The sequence below is a fragment of the Artemia sp. Qi Xiang Cuo genome, chromosome 16, assembly GCF_049724085.1.
Source record: "Artemia sp. Qi Xiang Cuo chromosome 16, ASM4972408v1, whole genome shotgun sequence".
NCBI classification, from domain to species: domain Eukaryota; kingdom Metazoa; phylum Arthropoda; class Branchiopoda; order Anostraca; family Artemiidae; genus Artemia; species Artemia sp. Qi Xiang Cuo.
In genome coordinates this window covers 11,402,661-11,418,128 of record NC_142809.1, presented here as the reverse complement: position 1 = coordinate 11,418,128, position 15,468 = coordinate 11,402,661, and the positions used below count along the sequence as shown (strand labels likewise).

Genomic DNA, 15,468 nt, shown 5'->3' with positions numbered 1-15,468 from the left:
AACTTATAACCCTTGCCGTGAGGGCTCTGAGGGGGTTATCATTCTCAAAGACCTAACTTTCAGAACATTTAACTACGTTGAACAAAATGGCTCTCTCGAAAATGTGATTGGGTGTGTTTAGATAAATCATGGGCGTGAAAGGGGTGTTAGTTGCCTTCCAACCACTTTTAACTATTAAAAAGGGCACTAGCCATTTCAATTTCTAATCGAATGAGCCCCTTTTGAAGTTTCTACGTCACCACTTTCTATAATAAGCTTATCTGCCCCCAGGACATAGCTTACAACCCGTAGCCTGAGGGCTGTGGGGGTTGTCATCCGCAAGGATGTAACATTCAGAACATTCAAATACGCTGCACGAAATGGTTCTATCAAAATGTCTACCGGATGTGTTTGGGGGAAAGGTGAGTATGAGAGGGGGTTTACTTGCCCTCCAATCATTTTCGACAATTAAAAAGAATATTAACCCTTTCAATTTCCAATCGAATGAACCGTATTTGAAGTTTTTACGACAAAGCTTTCTATAAAAACCTCATATGCCCCCAGGGCATAACTTACAAACCTTGCCCTTAGGGCTGTGGGGGAGTCTCCTCTCTAAAACATAATTTCTATCTGGAAACCAACTACGCTGAACAAAATGGCTATCTCAAAATTTTGATTGGATGTATTTGGGGAAAGGGTGGGCATGGAAGGGGCGTTAGTTGCCTTCCAATCACTTTCGACTATTAAAAAGGGCACAAACCACTCCAATTTCCAATCAGATGAGCCCTTTTCGAAGTTTCTACGACAACTCCTTCGATACGAAGTGCCCTGGTCACCCCCCCCCTCCCCCCCCCAAAAAATAATACATTGTGCCAACATCGTTCTTTACTTAGGCAGCGAGATTACGCTGCCTATGATAGGAGCTTTTGTATAGAACCTCTACAGAATGGTTCTCTGTTATGCTGAATCTGAAGGTGTGGTTTACATTATCCTAGGTTTAACCAAGATGTATCCAGCATCGTTCGAACTAGAGAAATTCCGTGGTTCCTAAATAATCTAGACTTAAGAAAACTACTTCTTCTGTTTTCCTTAAAGCTGAAGTGTTATTAACAATTTCTATTCCAAGTAGTGAACTAATCCACTTTTAAGTCTACACAGGTCCAACCCTCGCAAGAAAGAGGGGAGGGACAAAAGAATACAAATGAGCTTGTTCAAAAATAAGGTATTTTTTCAGGCTAATAGTCTGTGACGGGTAACTTCAGACTTAATGAGTTTTATATATTTTGAATGAGGATAACAATCAATTGTGTTAATGTGTCAACTGCTCATAAATTCTTTTTTTTATTTAGAGTTTTGGTTACTATTAGCCCTAGTCACTCTTTACTTATAGCTCTTTACCCCATTCTGTTTGAATATTGTGTTTAGTGTATGGAGTTGATACATACTAAAGCAGTTCACTAATTGACAATTTAATCCGACTATTGCCTTTCTTAAAGTAAAGTCAATATTATTTACATTTTTTTTTATTGAAAAAACGATAATTTATACTCTACAAAATCCTAAACTGTTCATTCATATCACTTACTTCTTGTGTAATAAGTTCTATATGATTTCTTTGTAACTTCAGTATGAACTTCATTCCCTGCTTATGGCGTTTTGCTACCAATTTTGTATACTTTCCTAGATTTACTGGCCTTGTAGGTTTTCTGAATGATGGACAATCTTTGACTTTTCTTGGTCTGACAATTGGTTCTTTTCAAAATCAATGACTCCAGTTTTAGTATTTTGAACTTTTTCATTAACTTTATATCAACTTTTCCTTCCGTGTTTCCACGAATTGATGTCACTGGCACAGACACGATTAACTGTCTATTACGCGGAATCACAACTGCTCTTTACATTAGAGGAAGAATTTGTAGTATATTAGTTAAACTTCTTTTTCATCGTCGGCTTCATGAGCAATGATCGTAAGAAGGAGCCACCAGCTGTCTTCTTAATTGGTTGTGGCTTTGGAGGTCTGTCAGTAGGAAGACTTATTTGTTTTAAACTTGATGATCTATTCTGTGTATCAATCACATTATGTTCTGGGCTAAGGTTTTGGTGAATATTTTCATTTGATGGTACATAGCAGGGTGATTTGTTTGGAGACTCACTTAAAGTATTTTCAGGAATTGATTCCTGACTAGATAATTTTTCCGCCAGTTTTGGCAAGGTTTCAACATTATTTAATGAAAAAGGCACCTCAACTCCATTTCGCTTAACCTCATTACTACTGAACAATTTAGAGTTATCTACATAAGCATTTATCTCCGGAACTTCAGGAAATTTTGATATAGTTAACATAATATCACTATTCTCACATATGTTACCAAGAAACTCGTCCTCTTTTTCAGTAACAACAATATCATTACACTCCACAAGTTTAAGAAGTGGAGGCATACTCTCGGTTGATAAGTATTTTTCTGGCTGGGCTGAAGCGAGTACATTATTAGGAGGTGTAGATGAGTTTACAACGGGAAAAGGTAATTCAGAGTGGGAGATATTACAATCTTTAGAAATATCGAATCCACCAGGCAATTCTACAGAACATTTTCCAGACAGATTAATAGATGTTTCAGAAAATGTCTCATTGTTTATATCTGTGAAAATACCGATTCGATCTAGGCCCATATCAACGTCAACCCTCGGTTTTTTGACCGACTTCTTGGCATTTTCATTGGCCTTCCTCTTCTTAGGGGCTTCGTTTTTGTCTCTAGTTGATTTCTGCTTCTGTGATCCTTTATCACCCTTCTTGGATTCATCCCTGACTTCTTGTCTTTTTGTCTTGTTTTCTTTGGACTCGTCGTCATCCTCATCTTCTCCTTCAGAGTTCTCAAGAAATTGGCTATAAACTTCTTTATCAAATCTAACCTTCTTAAGTAGATTTGTGATTCATTTTGAATTTTTCTTATCCTCGACTTTGAATTTGTGCTTCAACTCGTTTCGGGTACAATGCGGAAAAACTTCAGTCATCTTGTCGAAGTTGGCTCCAAATAAAGCCAGTGCGATGTAAAATTTGTTAGTTTCTTTTTTGGAGAAGAGCGTGCGATGCTTCTTGGCGTTTGGCTTTCCAAATCGACTCAATCGGCTAGTACTTGAATCAACAGCTGTTTGTAACTCCAAAGCCCGTATTTCTGCAGCAGCTTCTTCAGTTTCTATTTCCAAACTTTGCATATCAATTCGAAAGTTCCCTTCTTCATCAAAAGTAATATATGGACCTTTTTCTACTGGAAGTGATGACTCAGAACTGACATCATTTTGGCATTCAAGTGTTACAGTTTCCGTGGCTTCTTCTTGTACTTTATTCGTTTCTAGTTCTCTTTCTTTTACTATCTCCTCGTATCTTTTATTAGTCTTTGATTTTAATTTGCTAAATAATCCTTTTGAGTAGAAACAAAGCTCAGAAATGCTCAACTTAGATGGATCAATTTGTTCCTTCTTTGCCAATTTTTCTACAAGTTTGTCTCTGACGTTATAGAAATTCTGGTAATCGGCAATCTTACTTCTTTTTAACTTTGGCATCTTTTTTTGAGCTGGCTTATCGATCTTAGTGATACTGCCAGCATCTATGTTGGATCCATGTGTTGATTCAGAACATATTAAGTGAGACTCTATTAAGTCTCCTACTGGCATAGCCTCATCATTGATTTGGTTTGCTTTGCTTAGTATGTTTGTAGTATCAGTTTTATTGATATCTATTGCTGGTACATTAGCCAGCTCATCTGTACTACCCCTTTCCGAGTAGTCAAGGCGTCCTTGTCTCACTTTTGTGTTCACACTGACATCTATATTACCCCCCTGTGCTTTGGGTTGTCTATTACCAGCTACATTTTTCGAAGCAGTTGGACATGTAATAACTGTGGATGCAATTTCAGTAGGTAGGGCACCATCTCTATTTTCTAATACTTTCCTCTCATTATCTTTCGAAATGTCTTTTTTTTCAATTGTAACTGTAGCAGTCTTTTCTGATACTCCTTTGCCTGGAATAGATCCTGCCTTTTTAACTGAGGGTCTAAGTTTTGGCTTTATATTCAATCTTTTAAGCATTTTTCATGAATTATGACCTTAAACATATAATAGCTTATCTTCTTAGTGTTATTCACTAACTATCGTATCTCAGGATGCAACGTGTGTTTTGTAGCATCGATGACGTCATTTCCAATTTATAGTATTCTATTTATTGCCTAAGATGACGTCATTCATATTTAAGGTCACTTTTGTATTTTGTGTCACACGCAGGATAAGCATCAGTCAAAGGTATGACGTCACAGAAGCTTCGAGCCACCAATAGTATTGAAATGGAAAAGTGCTTCCATATATATGAATTCGGTCAACTTATTGCTTATTTAATCTATTAGCGAAATCAAATGTTCTGAGGCCACTAGCCCCTATCTTTAACCAGGTCTGAATTTTACCCGAGATTCCTATAACTCATAGTTCAGTGGTAGAGAATTCGACTACAGATTGAAGGGTCAGCGGTTGAAACCTGTTTGTCCCCTATTTTTTTAAATCCCAGATGGTTTAGGGGTTACGATTCCCATATTGTCTTTCATACTCACTGCGCTTGATGTAAATTTTGTCCCAATAATAAATGAGTCATAGTTTTCTCAGGAACAGATAGATATGTATAATCGTTTTTGAACAGACGAGGGCTGGTCAAATGTGAAACAATAAAAACATTTGGCCAACAATTTTTACATGTTTTTCCCTTACTTAATTTTATTTTTGCAAATAAATTGCCAAATCATGAGAACACTATAAAGAAATAAGAAATCAACATTAACCATAATAAAAAATTAGGATAGAGGAGCTTTCCTTGCTATGGTTGCCTGCCAAAATATCTGCCTTGTGCCTTCACAACTTCACAATGTCAAAAACTTAGGAGGAAATATGGAAGACCTTGTCAAGGGAAATCTAATCTGTCAAAAATGGAATGTAGGTCCTTCCTTATCACCTCTTCTCGCCCCACTCGGGACGATCTACTTTCCCTTTGGCCTCAGATGAATTGCTGGAAAAGAGAAATCTTTAGCAATCCGTTATCCTTCATCCGCAAAACTTGCCTAATTGTGGCGAACCTTTATCTCATTATAGCCCAAAAAGTGAGATTGATTCACATTTTTCGTGCAGTTTATTGTTTGATGTATGATCAGTCAAATGGGTACACAAAGGTATCTGTAGAGAATTCCTCTGAAAAACGTCTCAAAAATCCTCCTCTGTCTTCCGAAGCACCCATGTTTGAGAACCAAACTTGACTACTGTCATTACCTTCCAATATTCTATTCTTGGGTCGTACATTTACCTTCATATTCTTCCAAAATTTTCAATCATAAGAAAAATATCGATCTTTTCAAATAATACTGCCTTAGTAAGTGAAGCTATCCGCTTGATATATTTTCTCAGTGCCTAAAACACCTCTTCACCTTCATTTATTCCTATTCTAAACGGTCTAGTTTTCTTAACATTAATTTTGAAGCCTATTTGAACCCCCCCCCCAAACTCCAGAAAATTCATTAATTTTGCTAACATTTTATCTAGGGCACTCAAATCATCTGCATAATCTAAATCTAGCAGAGTTTTATATAATTTGAACCCTCCAAAACTCCAGAAAATTCATTAATTTTGCTAACATTTTTATCTAGGGCACTCAAATCATCTGCATAATCTAAATCTAGCAGAGTTTTATATAATTTGAACCCCCCAAAACTCCAGAAAATTCATTAATTTTGCTAACATTTTTATCTAGGGCACTCAAATCATCTGCATAATCTAAATCTAGCAGAGTTTTATATAATTTGAACCCCCCAAAACTCCAGAAAATTCATTAATTTTGCTAACATTTTTATCTAGGGCACTCAAATCATCTGCATAATCTACATCTAGTAGAGTTTTATCTTTCCGTTCGATTCCATGCTTATCTATAACGTTTACCTTAGTTTTCCTTAGGATAAAATCCATCAGATTGGTCCATACTAATGGGGACAGAATACAACCTTGATTGAAAATTCCAGGTTCTCGTATATAGCACAAATTATACTTCCTTTATCCTTCGTTATTTTGAACATACTTGTCCTGTTTGGCGACCTGACTACTCCCGGGAAGAATCAGATAAAATATAATCCATACAAAAAAGAGTCCTACGTCAAATAATCTTCAAAGAATATTATGTATTTGCGCCCGGGGGACGCAAATACACACGGAGGAGGAAAAGGCCGCCAGGAATATACACTTAGCAGGGTCCACCGGTGTATGGACAGGTCCCGTGAGTTACATTCCTTCTACCAGCATTGAGTTAAGTTGCATGGTGACTCAAAACACCATCGTGGAGGATCCTCTATAGACAGACAAGTGTGGAAGGGCGTAAGATCCAGATTTATGGACAACGGCCTCTACAAAGGGCTGCTTCGGTCCTGCTGGGGCACCCGCAAGACTTGGGATCTTTTGGTCATGGGAATGGGAGTGGGATCCATTCGCACTTAAGGATTGGCACCCCTCGAGGAAATTGTAGCCTAGTAAACGATAGAGCACTCGCACGGGATTTAGATTAATAGATAATAAATGGAAGATAGATGGAATAAATGGTAGGTAGGAAATGAGGTCAGCAGCTGGTTTCGTTTTTAAATCAGGAGCTAAGCAGGGTTGTGTTCTATCCCCCTTTATATGGATTATTTCGATGGACTTTGTCTTATGGAGCACAGGAACGGCAATGGGAGAACACAGAATCAAATGGGAAGGAAACATATTCCTGGACTTAGATTATGCTGATAATCTAAGCATCCTAGATGAAAGTGTGAGCAAAATGAATTAACTTTTAGAGATTTTGCGAGTCAAGGGTGCTAGAATAGGTTTGAAAATTAATAATAAGAAGACTAAGTCGCTTATCTTACGAATAAGAGAATATGATAAGGTGACATTGGGTAACGAGTTGGATAAAGTGGACAGCTTCACTTACCTTGGTAGCATTATTAATAAAGACGGAGGGAGCAGTGAAGATGTTAAAAGTGGAATAGCCAAGGCTCAGTTGGTTTTTTTTTTTTTTAACAGTTGAAAAAGTTTGGAAGAATAGGAAGGTAAGTCTGCAAACCAAGATTAGATTATTGGAAGCTATCAATAAATAAATGAAACCCAAAAAAACAGAAAATAAAATAAGTCAAACTCAAAACGAGCAGAAATTAATCTGAGTAGGGTTCTAAACCCTATGCTTTTTAAAAGCCCGAATATAATTTGTAGTTTACTGAAAAAAATTCAAATGAATATACTGAAAAAAAATGTGCATTGTCAGTTTAATATACATATGCTGATATTTATTCCTTAAAATCTTAATTAATTTTCGTTTACTTAAATTTATAAGTGAAAACATTTAAAGAATTTTTTTTCAGTAAAGTACAAATTATATTCTGGTTTTTAAAAAGCATAGGGCTTATAACCCTACTCAGATTAATTTCTGCTCGTTTTGAGTTTGAATTATTTTATTTTCTGTTTGTTTTGGGTTTCATTTATTTATAGGGTTTGTGGTAGTAGTATGCTTGGTAGATTATTAGATTCTACTTTTTTTTCATTTTTGGTTTAATAGAGTTCTTTACTTTTTTTTTGAAAAACTCATTTTGTGCGAAAAGTTTTTTTGATTAATTTCTGTTCGTTTTATATTGACATAGTCTTTTTCATGGAGAAAGACTGAGCCTTTTCTGAAGTTAAACAACCATCCCTTCCATAAAAACCTTTAATACCACCTCCACCTGGGCATAACTTACAACTGTTGTCCCTAATCTCTGGGGTTTGTTTCAACCCCAAAAGCCTGGTTATATAATTTCAACGCTTTCTATAAAATCTTATATGCCCCAGGGTATACCTTAAAACCCTTACCCTGAGGGCCGTGGGGGGGGGGGGGTATCATTCTCAAAGACATAATTTCCAGAATTTTCAACTACGTTGAACAAAATATAAATCTCAAAAATTTTATTGGATGTGTTTGGGGAAAGGGTGGGCGTGAGAGGGGGGTTAGCTGCCTTCCAATCACTTTCGACTATTAAAAAGGGCACTAGCCCTTTCAACTTCAAATCGAATGATTTCTTTTTGAAGTATCTAAGAAAACGCTTTCTATAAGAACCTTATATGCCCCCAGGGCATAACTTAAAACCCTTGCCCTGAGGTGTTTTGGGGGTTTTTCATCCTCAAAATCATAATTTCCAGAACTTTCAACTACGTTGAAAAAAATGGCTATCTCAAAATATTAATTGAATGGTTTTGGGGAAATGGTGAGCGTGAGAGGGGGTTAGTTGACTTCCAATCATTTTCAAGTATTTAAAAGGGCACTAGCCATTTCAATTTTCAATCGAATGAGCCCTTTTTGAAGTTTCTACGACAACTCTTTCTATAAAACCTTATATACCCCCAGGTCATAACTTACAACCCTGGCCCTGAGAGCTGTGGGGGGAGGGTTGTCATCTTCAAAGATATAATATCCCGAACTTTCAACTACGTTGAAAAAAATAGCTATCTCAAAATTTTGATTGTATGTGTTTGGTAAAATGGTGGGCGTGATAGGGGGGGTTAGTTGCCCTCCAATTACTTTCGACTATTAAAAAGACCACTAGCCATTTCAATTGTCAATGGAATAAGCCATTTGGAAGTTTCTACGACAGCGCTTTCTATAAAAAAACCCATATAAGCCCCAAGGGCATAACTTACAACCCTTGCCCTGAGGGCTGTGCATGGGGGGGGTCATCCTTAAAGACATAATTTCCAAAACTTTCTACTACGTTGAACAAAATGAATATCTATAAATTTTGATTGTATGTGTTTGGGGAAGAGGCGGGCGTGAGAGGGGGGTTTGTTCCCCCCAAACACTTTCGGCTATTACAAGGGGCACTAGCCCTTTGAATTTTCATTAGAATGCGCCCTTTTTCAAGTTACTACGACAAAGCTTTCAATAAAAACCTTATATGCCCCCAGGATATAACTTATAACCCTTGATCTGAGGGCTCTGAGGGGATTATTATCCTCAAAGACCTAATTTTTCAGAACTTTCAACTACGTTGAACAAAATGGCTATCTCAAAATTTCGATTGGATGTGTTTGTATAAATGGTGGGCGTGAAAGGGGTGTTAGTTGCCTTCCAATCACTTTTGACTATTAATCAATCACTTTGGCACTATCCATTTCAATTTCCAATCGAATGAGCCTCTTTTGAAGTTTCTACGACAACGCTTTCTATGAAAAACCTTATATGCCCCCAGGACATAACTTATAACCCTTGCCCTAAGGGCTGTGGGAGGGGTGTTGTCATCCTCAAAGATTTAATTTTCGACTACGTTGAACAAAATAGCTATCTCAAAATTTATATTGGATGTGTTTGGAGAAAAGGTGGGTGTGAGAGGGGGGTTAGTTGCCCTCCAATTACTTTCGACAATTAAGAAGGGTACTAGCCCTTTGAATTGCCAATCGAATGAACCTTTTTTTAAGCTTCTACGACAACGCTTTCTATAAAAAACCTCATATGCCCCCAGGCCATAACTTACAACCCTTGCCCTGAGGGCTGTGGGGGATTGTCCTCCTCAAAACCATAATTTCTATCTGGAAATCAACTACGCTGAAAAAAATGGCTATCTCAAAATTTTATTGGATGTGTTTGGGGAAATGGTGGGCGTGGAAGGGGTGTTAGTTGCCTTCCAATCACTTTCGACTGTTAAGAAGGGCACTAGCCATTCCAATTTTCAATCGAATGAGCCTTTTTCGAAGTTTCTGCGACAACTCCTTCGATACGAAGTGCTCTGGTCTAGAAAAAAAATAATACATTGTGCAAACATCGTTCTTTACTTAGGCAACGCGATTGCGCTGCCTATGAAAGATCAATGTGGGTACAATGTATTATTATTATTTTTTTTTTTTAGACCAGGGCACTTCGTAGCAAAAGAGTTGTCGAAGGAACTTCGTAAAGGGCGCAATTCGAGTGAAAATAGAAAGGGCTAATGCCCTTTTTAATAGTCGAAACTGATTGGAGGGCAACTAGTCCCCCTCCCACGCCTACCCTCCCATTTGCCCATTATGTTTAAAAACTAAATGTTGATTAATTCAATATGCACTGTGTTAATGCTAATTCCCAATAAGGCATCTCAGCAATATCCCAAGAATGACTGAGGGTATATGCTCAAACTTTCGGGGCTACTTCTGCTCTTAAAATTTAACCAAATCAAAATAGAGTAAGTGTATATAAGCTATCAAAGAAAGTAAACAGATTTTTTGCGAATGGTATCAAGTTTTCTATTTCAGGTCAACTAGATGAGGTATGAAACTAATTAAACACTACTAGTTGTGTTCAGATTTTTAAAAGGGTTAATGTTGTTAAAAAAATGAAAAGATTTAAAGGATTATTTTCTTTTTCCCTGAAAAAACTATCTCAATATGAAACGAACAGAAATCAATTAAAAAAACTTTTTCCACAAAATTATTTTTTCAAAGAAAAGTAAAGAACAGCATTAAGCCAAAAATGAGTAAAAATTAAATCAAATAATCTACCAAGCGTGAAACTACCACAAATCAGCATTGATAAATAAATGAAACCCAAAACGAACAGAAATTACAATAAATAAAAGAGTCAAACTCAAAACGAGCAGAAATTACCATGAGTAGGGCTCAAAACCCCTATGCCTTCCCAAGGCCAGAACATGATTTGCACTTTACTGGAAAAAATACAAATGAATGTACATTGACATTTTAATATACATATGCTGATATTTAGTAATCAAAATGTTAATATTATTTGATTTATTAAAGTTATAAAAGTAAAACATTCATATTTTTTCAGTAAAGTGCAAATTACGTTGTGGCCTTGGGAAGGCATAGGGGTTTTGAGCCCTACTCATGTTAATTTCTACTCGTTTTGAGTTTGACTCTGTTATTTATTTTAATTTCTGTTCGTTTTGGTTTTCATTTATTTATCGATGCTGATTTGGGGTAGTTTCACGCTTGGTAGATTATTTGATTTAATTTTTACTCATTTTTGGCTTAATGCTGTTCTTTACTTTTATTTGAAAAACTGATTTTGTGGAAAAAGTTTTCTTAATTAATAATAAGTATAGATAATAGTAGTAGGGTAAGGTCAATAGTAAGAGCTGCAAAAACACAGAGAACTATAAACACAAGGTTTGTATAATAGTAACTATAGGTAATACTAATAAGGTAAGGTTAACAGTAAGGGTTGCGAAAACAGAAAGAACTACAAACACAAGGCTTGCATATTCATAGGTAGCGCAATAGTGCTGTCTAAGTAAAGAACGATGTTGGCGCAATGTATTTTTTTTTCTTTTAGACCAGGCATTTTGTATCGAAGGAGTTGTCTTAGAAACTTCGAAAAGGGCTCATTCGACTGGAAATTGGAATTGTTAGTGCCCTTTTTAATAGTCGAAAGTGATTGGAAGGCAACTAACACCCCTTCCACGCCCAGCATTTCCTCAAACACATTCAACCAAATTTTTGATATAGCCATTTTGTTCAAAGTAGTTGATTTCCAGATAGAAATTATGTTTTTGAGGAAGACACTCCCCCCAAAGCCCTCAGGGAAAGGGTTATAAGGTATGCATTGGGGGCATATAAGGTTTTTATAGAAAGCTTTGTCGTAGAAACTTCAAAAGGGCTCATTTGATTGGAAAGTCAAAGGGCTTGTGCCCTTTTTAATAGTCAAAGTGAATGGAGAGAAACTAACCCCCCTCTCAACCCACCATTTCCCTAAGCCCGTTCAATCGAAGTTTAGAGATAGTCATTTTGCTAAACGTAGTTAAAAATTCTGGAAATTATGTATTTGAAGATGAAAAACCCCCCAGGGCAAAGGTTGTAAGTTATGCCCTGGGGGCATATAAGGTTTTTATAGATAGCGATGTTGTAGAAAATTCAAAAGGGGCTCATTCAATTGGGAATTGAGAAGGCCAGTGCCCTTTTTATTGTCGAAAATGATTGGAGGGTAACTAACCCGCCTCTCACGCCCACCATTTCCCCAAACACATCCAATCAAAATTTTCTGATAGCCATTTCGTTCAAAGTAGTTGAAAGTTCTGGAAATTAGGTTTTTGAGGATGACACTCCCCCCAGAGCCCTCAGGGCTTTAATTGTAAGTCATGGCCTGGGGGAATATAAGGTTTTTATTGAAAGCTTTGTCGTAAAAACTTGAAAAAGGGCTCATTCGATCGGAAATTCAAAGGGCAAGTGCCCTTTTTAAAAGTCGAAAGCGATTCGAGGGCAACTAACCCCCCTCTTACGCCCACCTTTTCCCCAAACACATCCGATCAAAATTTTGAGATATCCATTTTGTTTAACGTAGTTGAAAGTTCTGGAAATTAGGTCTTTGAGGATGACACCCCCCCCCAGAGCCCTCAGGGCAAGGGTTCTAAGTTATGCCCTGGGGACATATAAGGTTTCTTATAGAAAGCGATGTTGTGCCCTGGGGGCATATAAGGTTTCCATAGAAAGCGTCGTCGTAGAAACTTCAAAAAGGGCTCATTCAATTAGAAATTGAAATGGCTAGTTACCTTTTTAATAGTCGAAAGTGATTGGAAATCAACTAACGCCCCATCCAAATCCACCATTTCCCCAAACACATCGAATCAAAATTTCGAGATAGCTATTTTCTTCAACACAGTTGAAAGTTCTGGAAATTATGTCTTTGAGCAGGATATTCCCCCCACAGTCTTCAGGGCAAGGGTTATAAGTTATACCCTTGGGCCATATAAGGTTTTTATTGAAAGCTTTGTCGTAGAAACTTGAAAAAGGGTTTATTTGATTGGAATTCAAAGGGCTAGTGCCCTTATTAATTGTCGAAAGTGATTGGGGGAATCCCTCCCCCTCATGCCCACCTTTTCCCAAAACACATCCAATCAATATTTTTAGATAGCCTTTTGTTCAACGTAGTTGAAAGTTTTGGAAATTAGGTCTTTGACGATGACAACCCCCACAGCCATCAGGACAAGGGTTGTAAGTTATGCCCTGTGGGCATATAAGGTTTTTATAGAAAGCGTCGTCATAGAAACTTCAAAAAGGGCTCATTCGATTGGATATTGAAATGGCTAGTGCCCTTTTTAATAGTTGAAAGTAATTGGAGGGCAACTAACCCCCCTCTCACGCCCACCATTTCCCCAATTTCCCCAAAAGTACAAATTATATTCTGGCTTTTAGAAAGCTTGGGGTTTAGAACCCTACTCATATTAATTTCTACTCGTTTTGAGTTTGACTCTTATTTATTTTAGTTTCTGTTTGTTTTGGGTTTCATTTATTTATTGATACTGATTTGTGGTAGTTGTATTCTTGGTAGATTATTTTATTCTATTTTTGTTCCTTTTGGTTTAATGGAGTTCTTTACTTTTTTTAAATTTTATTTTATTGAAAAAGTTTTTTTTAATTAATAGTAAGTATAGATAATAGTAGTAAGGCAAGGGCAATAGTAAGAGCTGCAAAAACGCAAAGAACTATAAACATAAGGCTTGTATAATAGTAACTATAGATAATAGCAGTAAGGTAAGGTTAATAGTAAGGGTTGCGAAAACAGAAAGAACAATAAACACAAGGCTTGTATAATGGTAAGGATAGGTATTAGTAGTAAGGTAAGGGTAATAGTAAGAGTAGCAAAAACAGAAAGAACTGCAAACACAAACCTTGCATAATAGTAAGTATAGATAATATTAGTAAGGTAAAGGCAATAGTAAGAATTGCAAAACAGTGATGATCGCTGTAAAAATTACTCAATGGAGGTTCTCGCACGCACCAAACTTTAATAAGTTCGGTACGTACGTTCGCACGCATGTATCAGAGGGCAGAAGATTTAATAGGTTTGACAAGTAAAACTGGACGTACCGAATTTTCAGATTCAAGTTTCGCATGTGCCAAACTGTCCTTCTCTGTTACAGCAAAAGACTAAAGTATTTTATTTTCAGTGCAGAACCTGTTGTTTTGAGGTTTGATACACAAACTTCTATAGTTAACCAAATAATCTTAGCTATCTTTGATGTGGGTAGTAACTATAGAATCACCATTTTGAATATACTCCTCCCAACAAACACACGATGCTCAACTTGCCACAACATGGCCTTTGGGACTACTGAAAACGACAGTACATTCTTAGACCGCACTGGCTATGCATGACAAATGAAACTCAGAGAGGAAAGAAACTGATAAAATGAAAAATAAAATCAAAAAGGGTGAAAAACGAGGATTTTGTCAGCCAGTGGCGAACCATGAAGAAGAAGAAATATGTAAATATGTCGACAAGGACCTCCGACAAGTCGTCCTCAGTGCTAAACAAAAAAGAAGAAAAAGAAAGAAAAAAAACGAAAATCTAACCTTCTGAAGTTTACCTTACAAAGACAGAACAGACACTGAATAAAAACCAGACAGGAATCAATGAAAAAGAATTTACCAAGATGATTGAGAAAGAATCTTTTGCCTTGCAAAAGTTTTAGCTGGTCTAAAGTTTTGGTTTTCATTAGATATGCAAATAGGTTCTTTTAAGCTATACCAGGTGAAAATATTGATTGAGTCATTCAAAATTAAACTGTCATAAATTGGGCTTAATGAAATATCTCTAGTATCTCTATTTATTAGTAAATTTTGGTTCATGTATTTTTTTAATCTCAATTATCTCTTTAAAGTTTGTGGTAGGCCATTTACAGTTGATATTAAGGTTGCCTCGTCAAAAAGAACTAGATGGGTCGGATTTACGAAAATATATGAAGCCAGTGCCGAATCAAAGTTGTCATTTTTATTTTTTAATCTCAGGGACTCATCTATTGAAATTTTGTGCTCATGCAAACGTTCAACTAGTTGTTGATGAGTCCTACCAATGTGAAATTTCCCACAAGAATACATGATTCTGTAGGAACCACTACCCAGTACAGGGTCAGTTTTATCCTTTCCTGAGTTGAAAAAGTGTTCAACTTTTTGTTCGGTTTTGAAAGAAACAGAGATTATGTTTTTTTTTTAAGTTTTCCAAGTTTATTGCCAAGTTTTGGGATGTATGGTAAAGCGATGAATGTTTTTTTCTCAATTGCCGGGGTAACTGAATCAAGGGGGACAAGCTCCCTATTTTGTTCTCTTATCTTTTTTAATCGTCTATCTATGATATTTTCAATAAGTTTGATTGGGTAACCATTTTTTAAAAAAACAAAATTTTTAAAAAACATAATCTCTCTGTTTCTTTCAAAACCGAACAAAAACTTGAACACTTTTTCAACTCAGGAAAGGATAAAACTGACCCTGTACTGGGTAGTGGTGTCTACAGAATCCCATGTTCTTGTGGGAAATTTTACATTGGTAGGACCCATCAACAACTAGGTGAACGTTTGCATGAGCACAAAATTTCAATAGATAAGTCCCTGAGATTAAAAAATAACAATGACAACTTTGATTCAGCATTGGCTTTGCGTATTTTTGTAAATCCGACCCATCTGGTTCTTTTTGACGAGGCAACCT

General features: G+C 36.6%; 1 protein-coding gene and 1 pseudogene across 1 annotated transcript in view; both read right to left on the bottom strand.

The window, feature by feature from the left end:
• Vps52 (vacuolar protein sorting 52) overlaps window positions 1-15,468 on the bottom strand; it is a 143,389-nt gene that overhangs the window by 15,086 nt on the left and 112,835 nt on the right. The gene's annotated exons all lie outside the window — the stretch shown is intronic.
• On the bottom strand, window positions 1,852-4,065 carry LOC148942561 (uncharacterized; annotated as a pseudogene).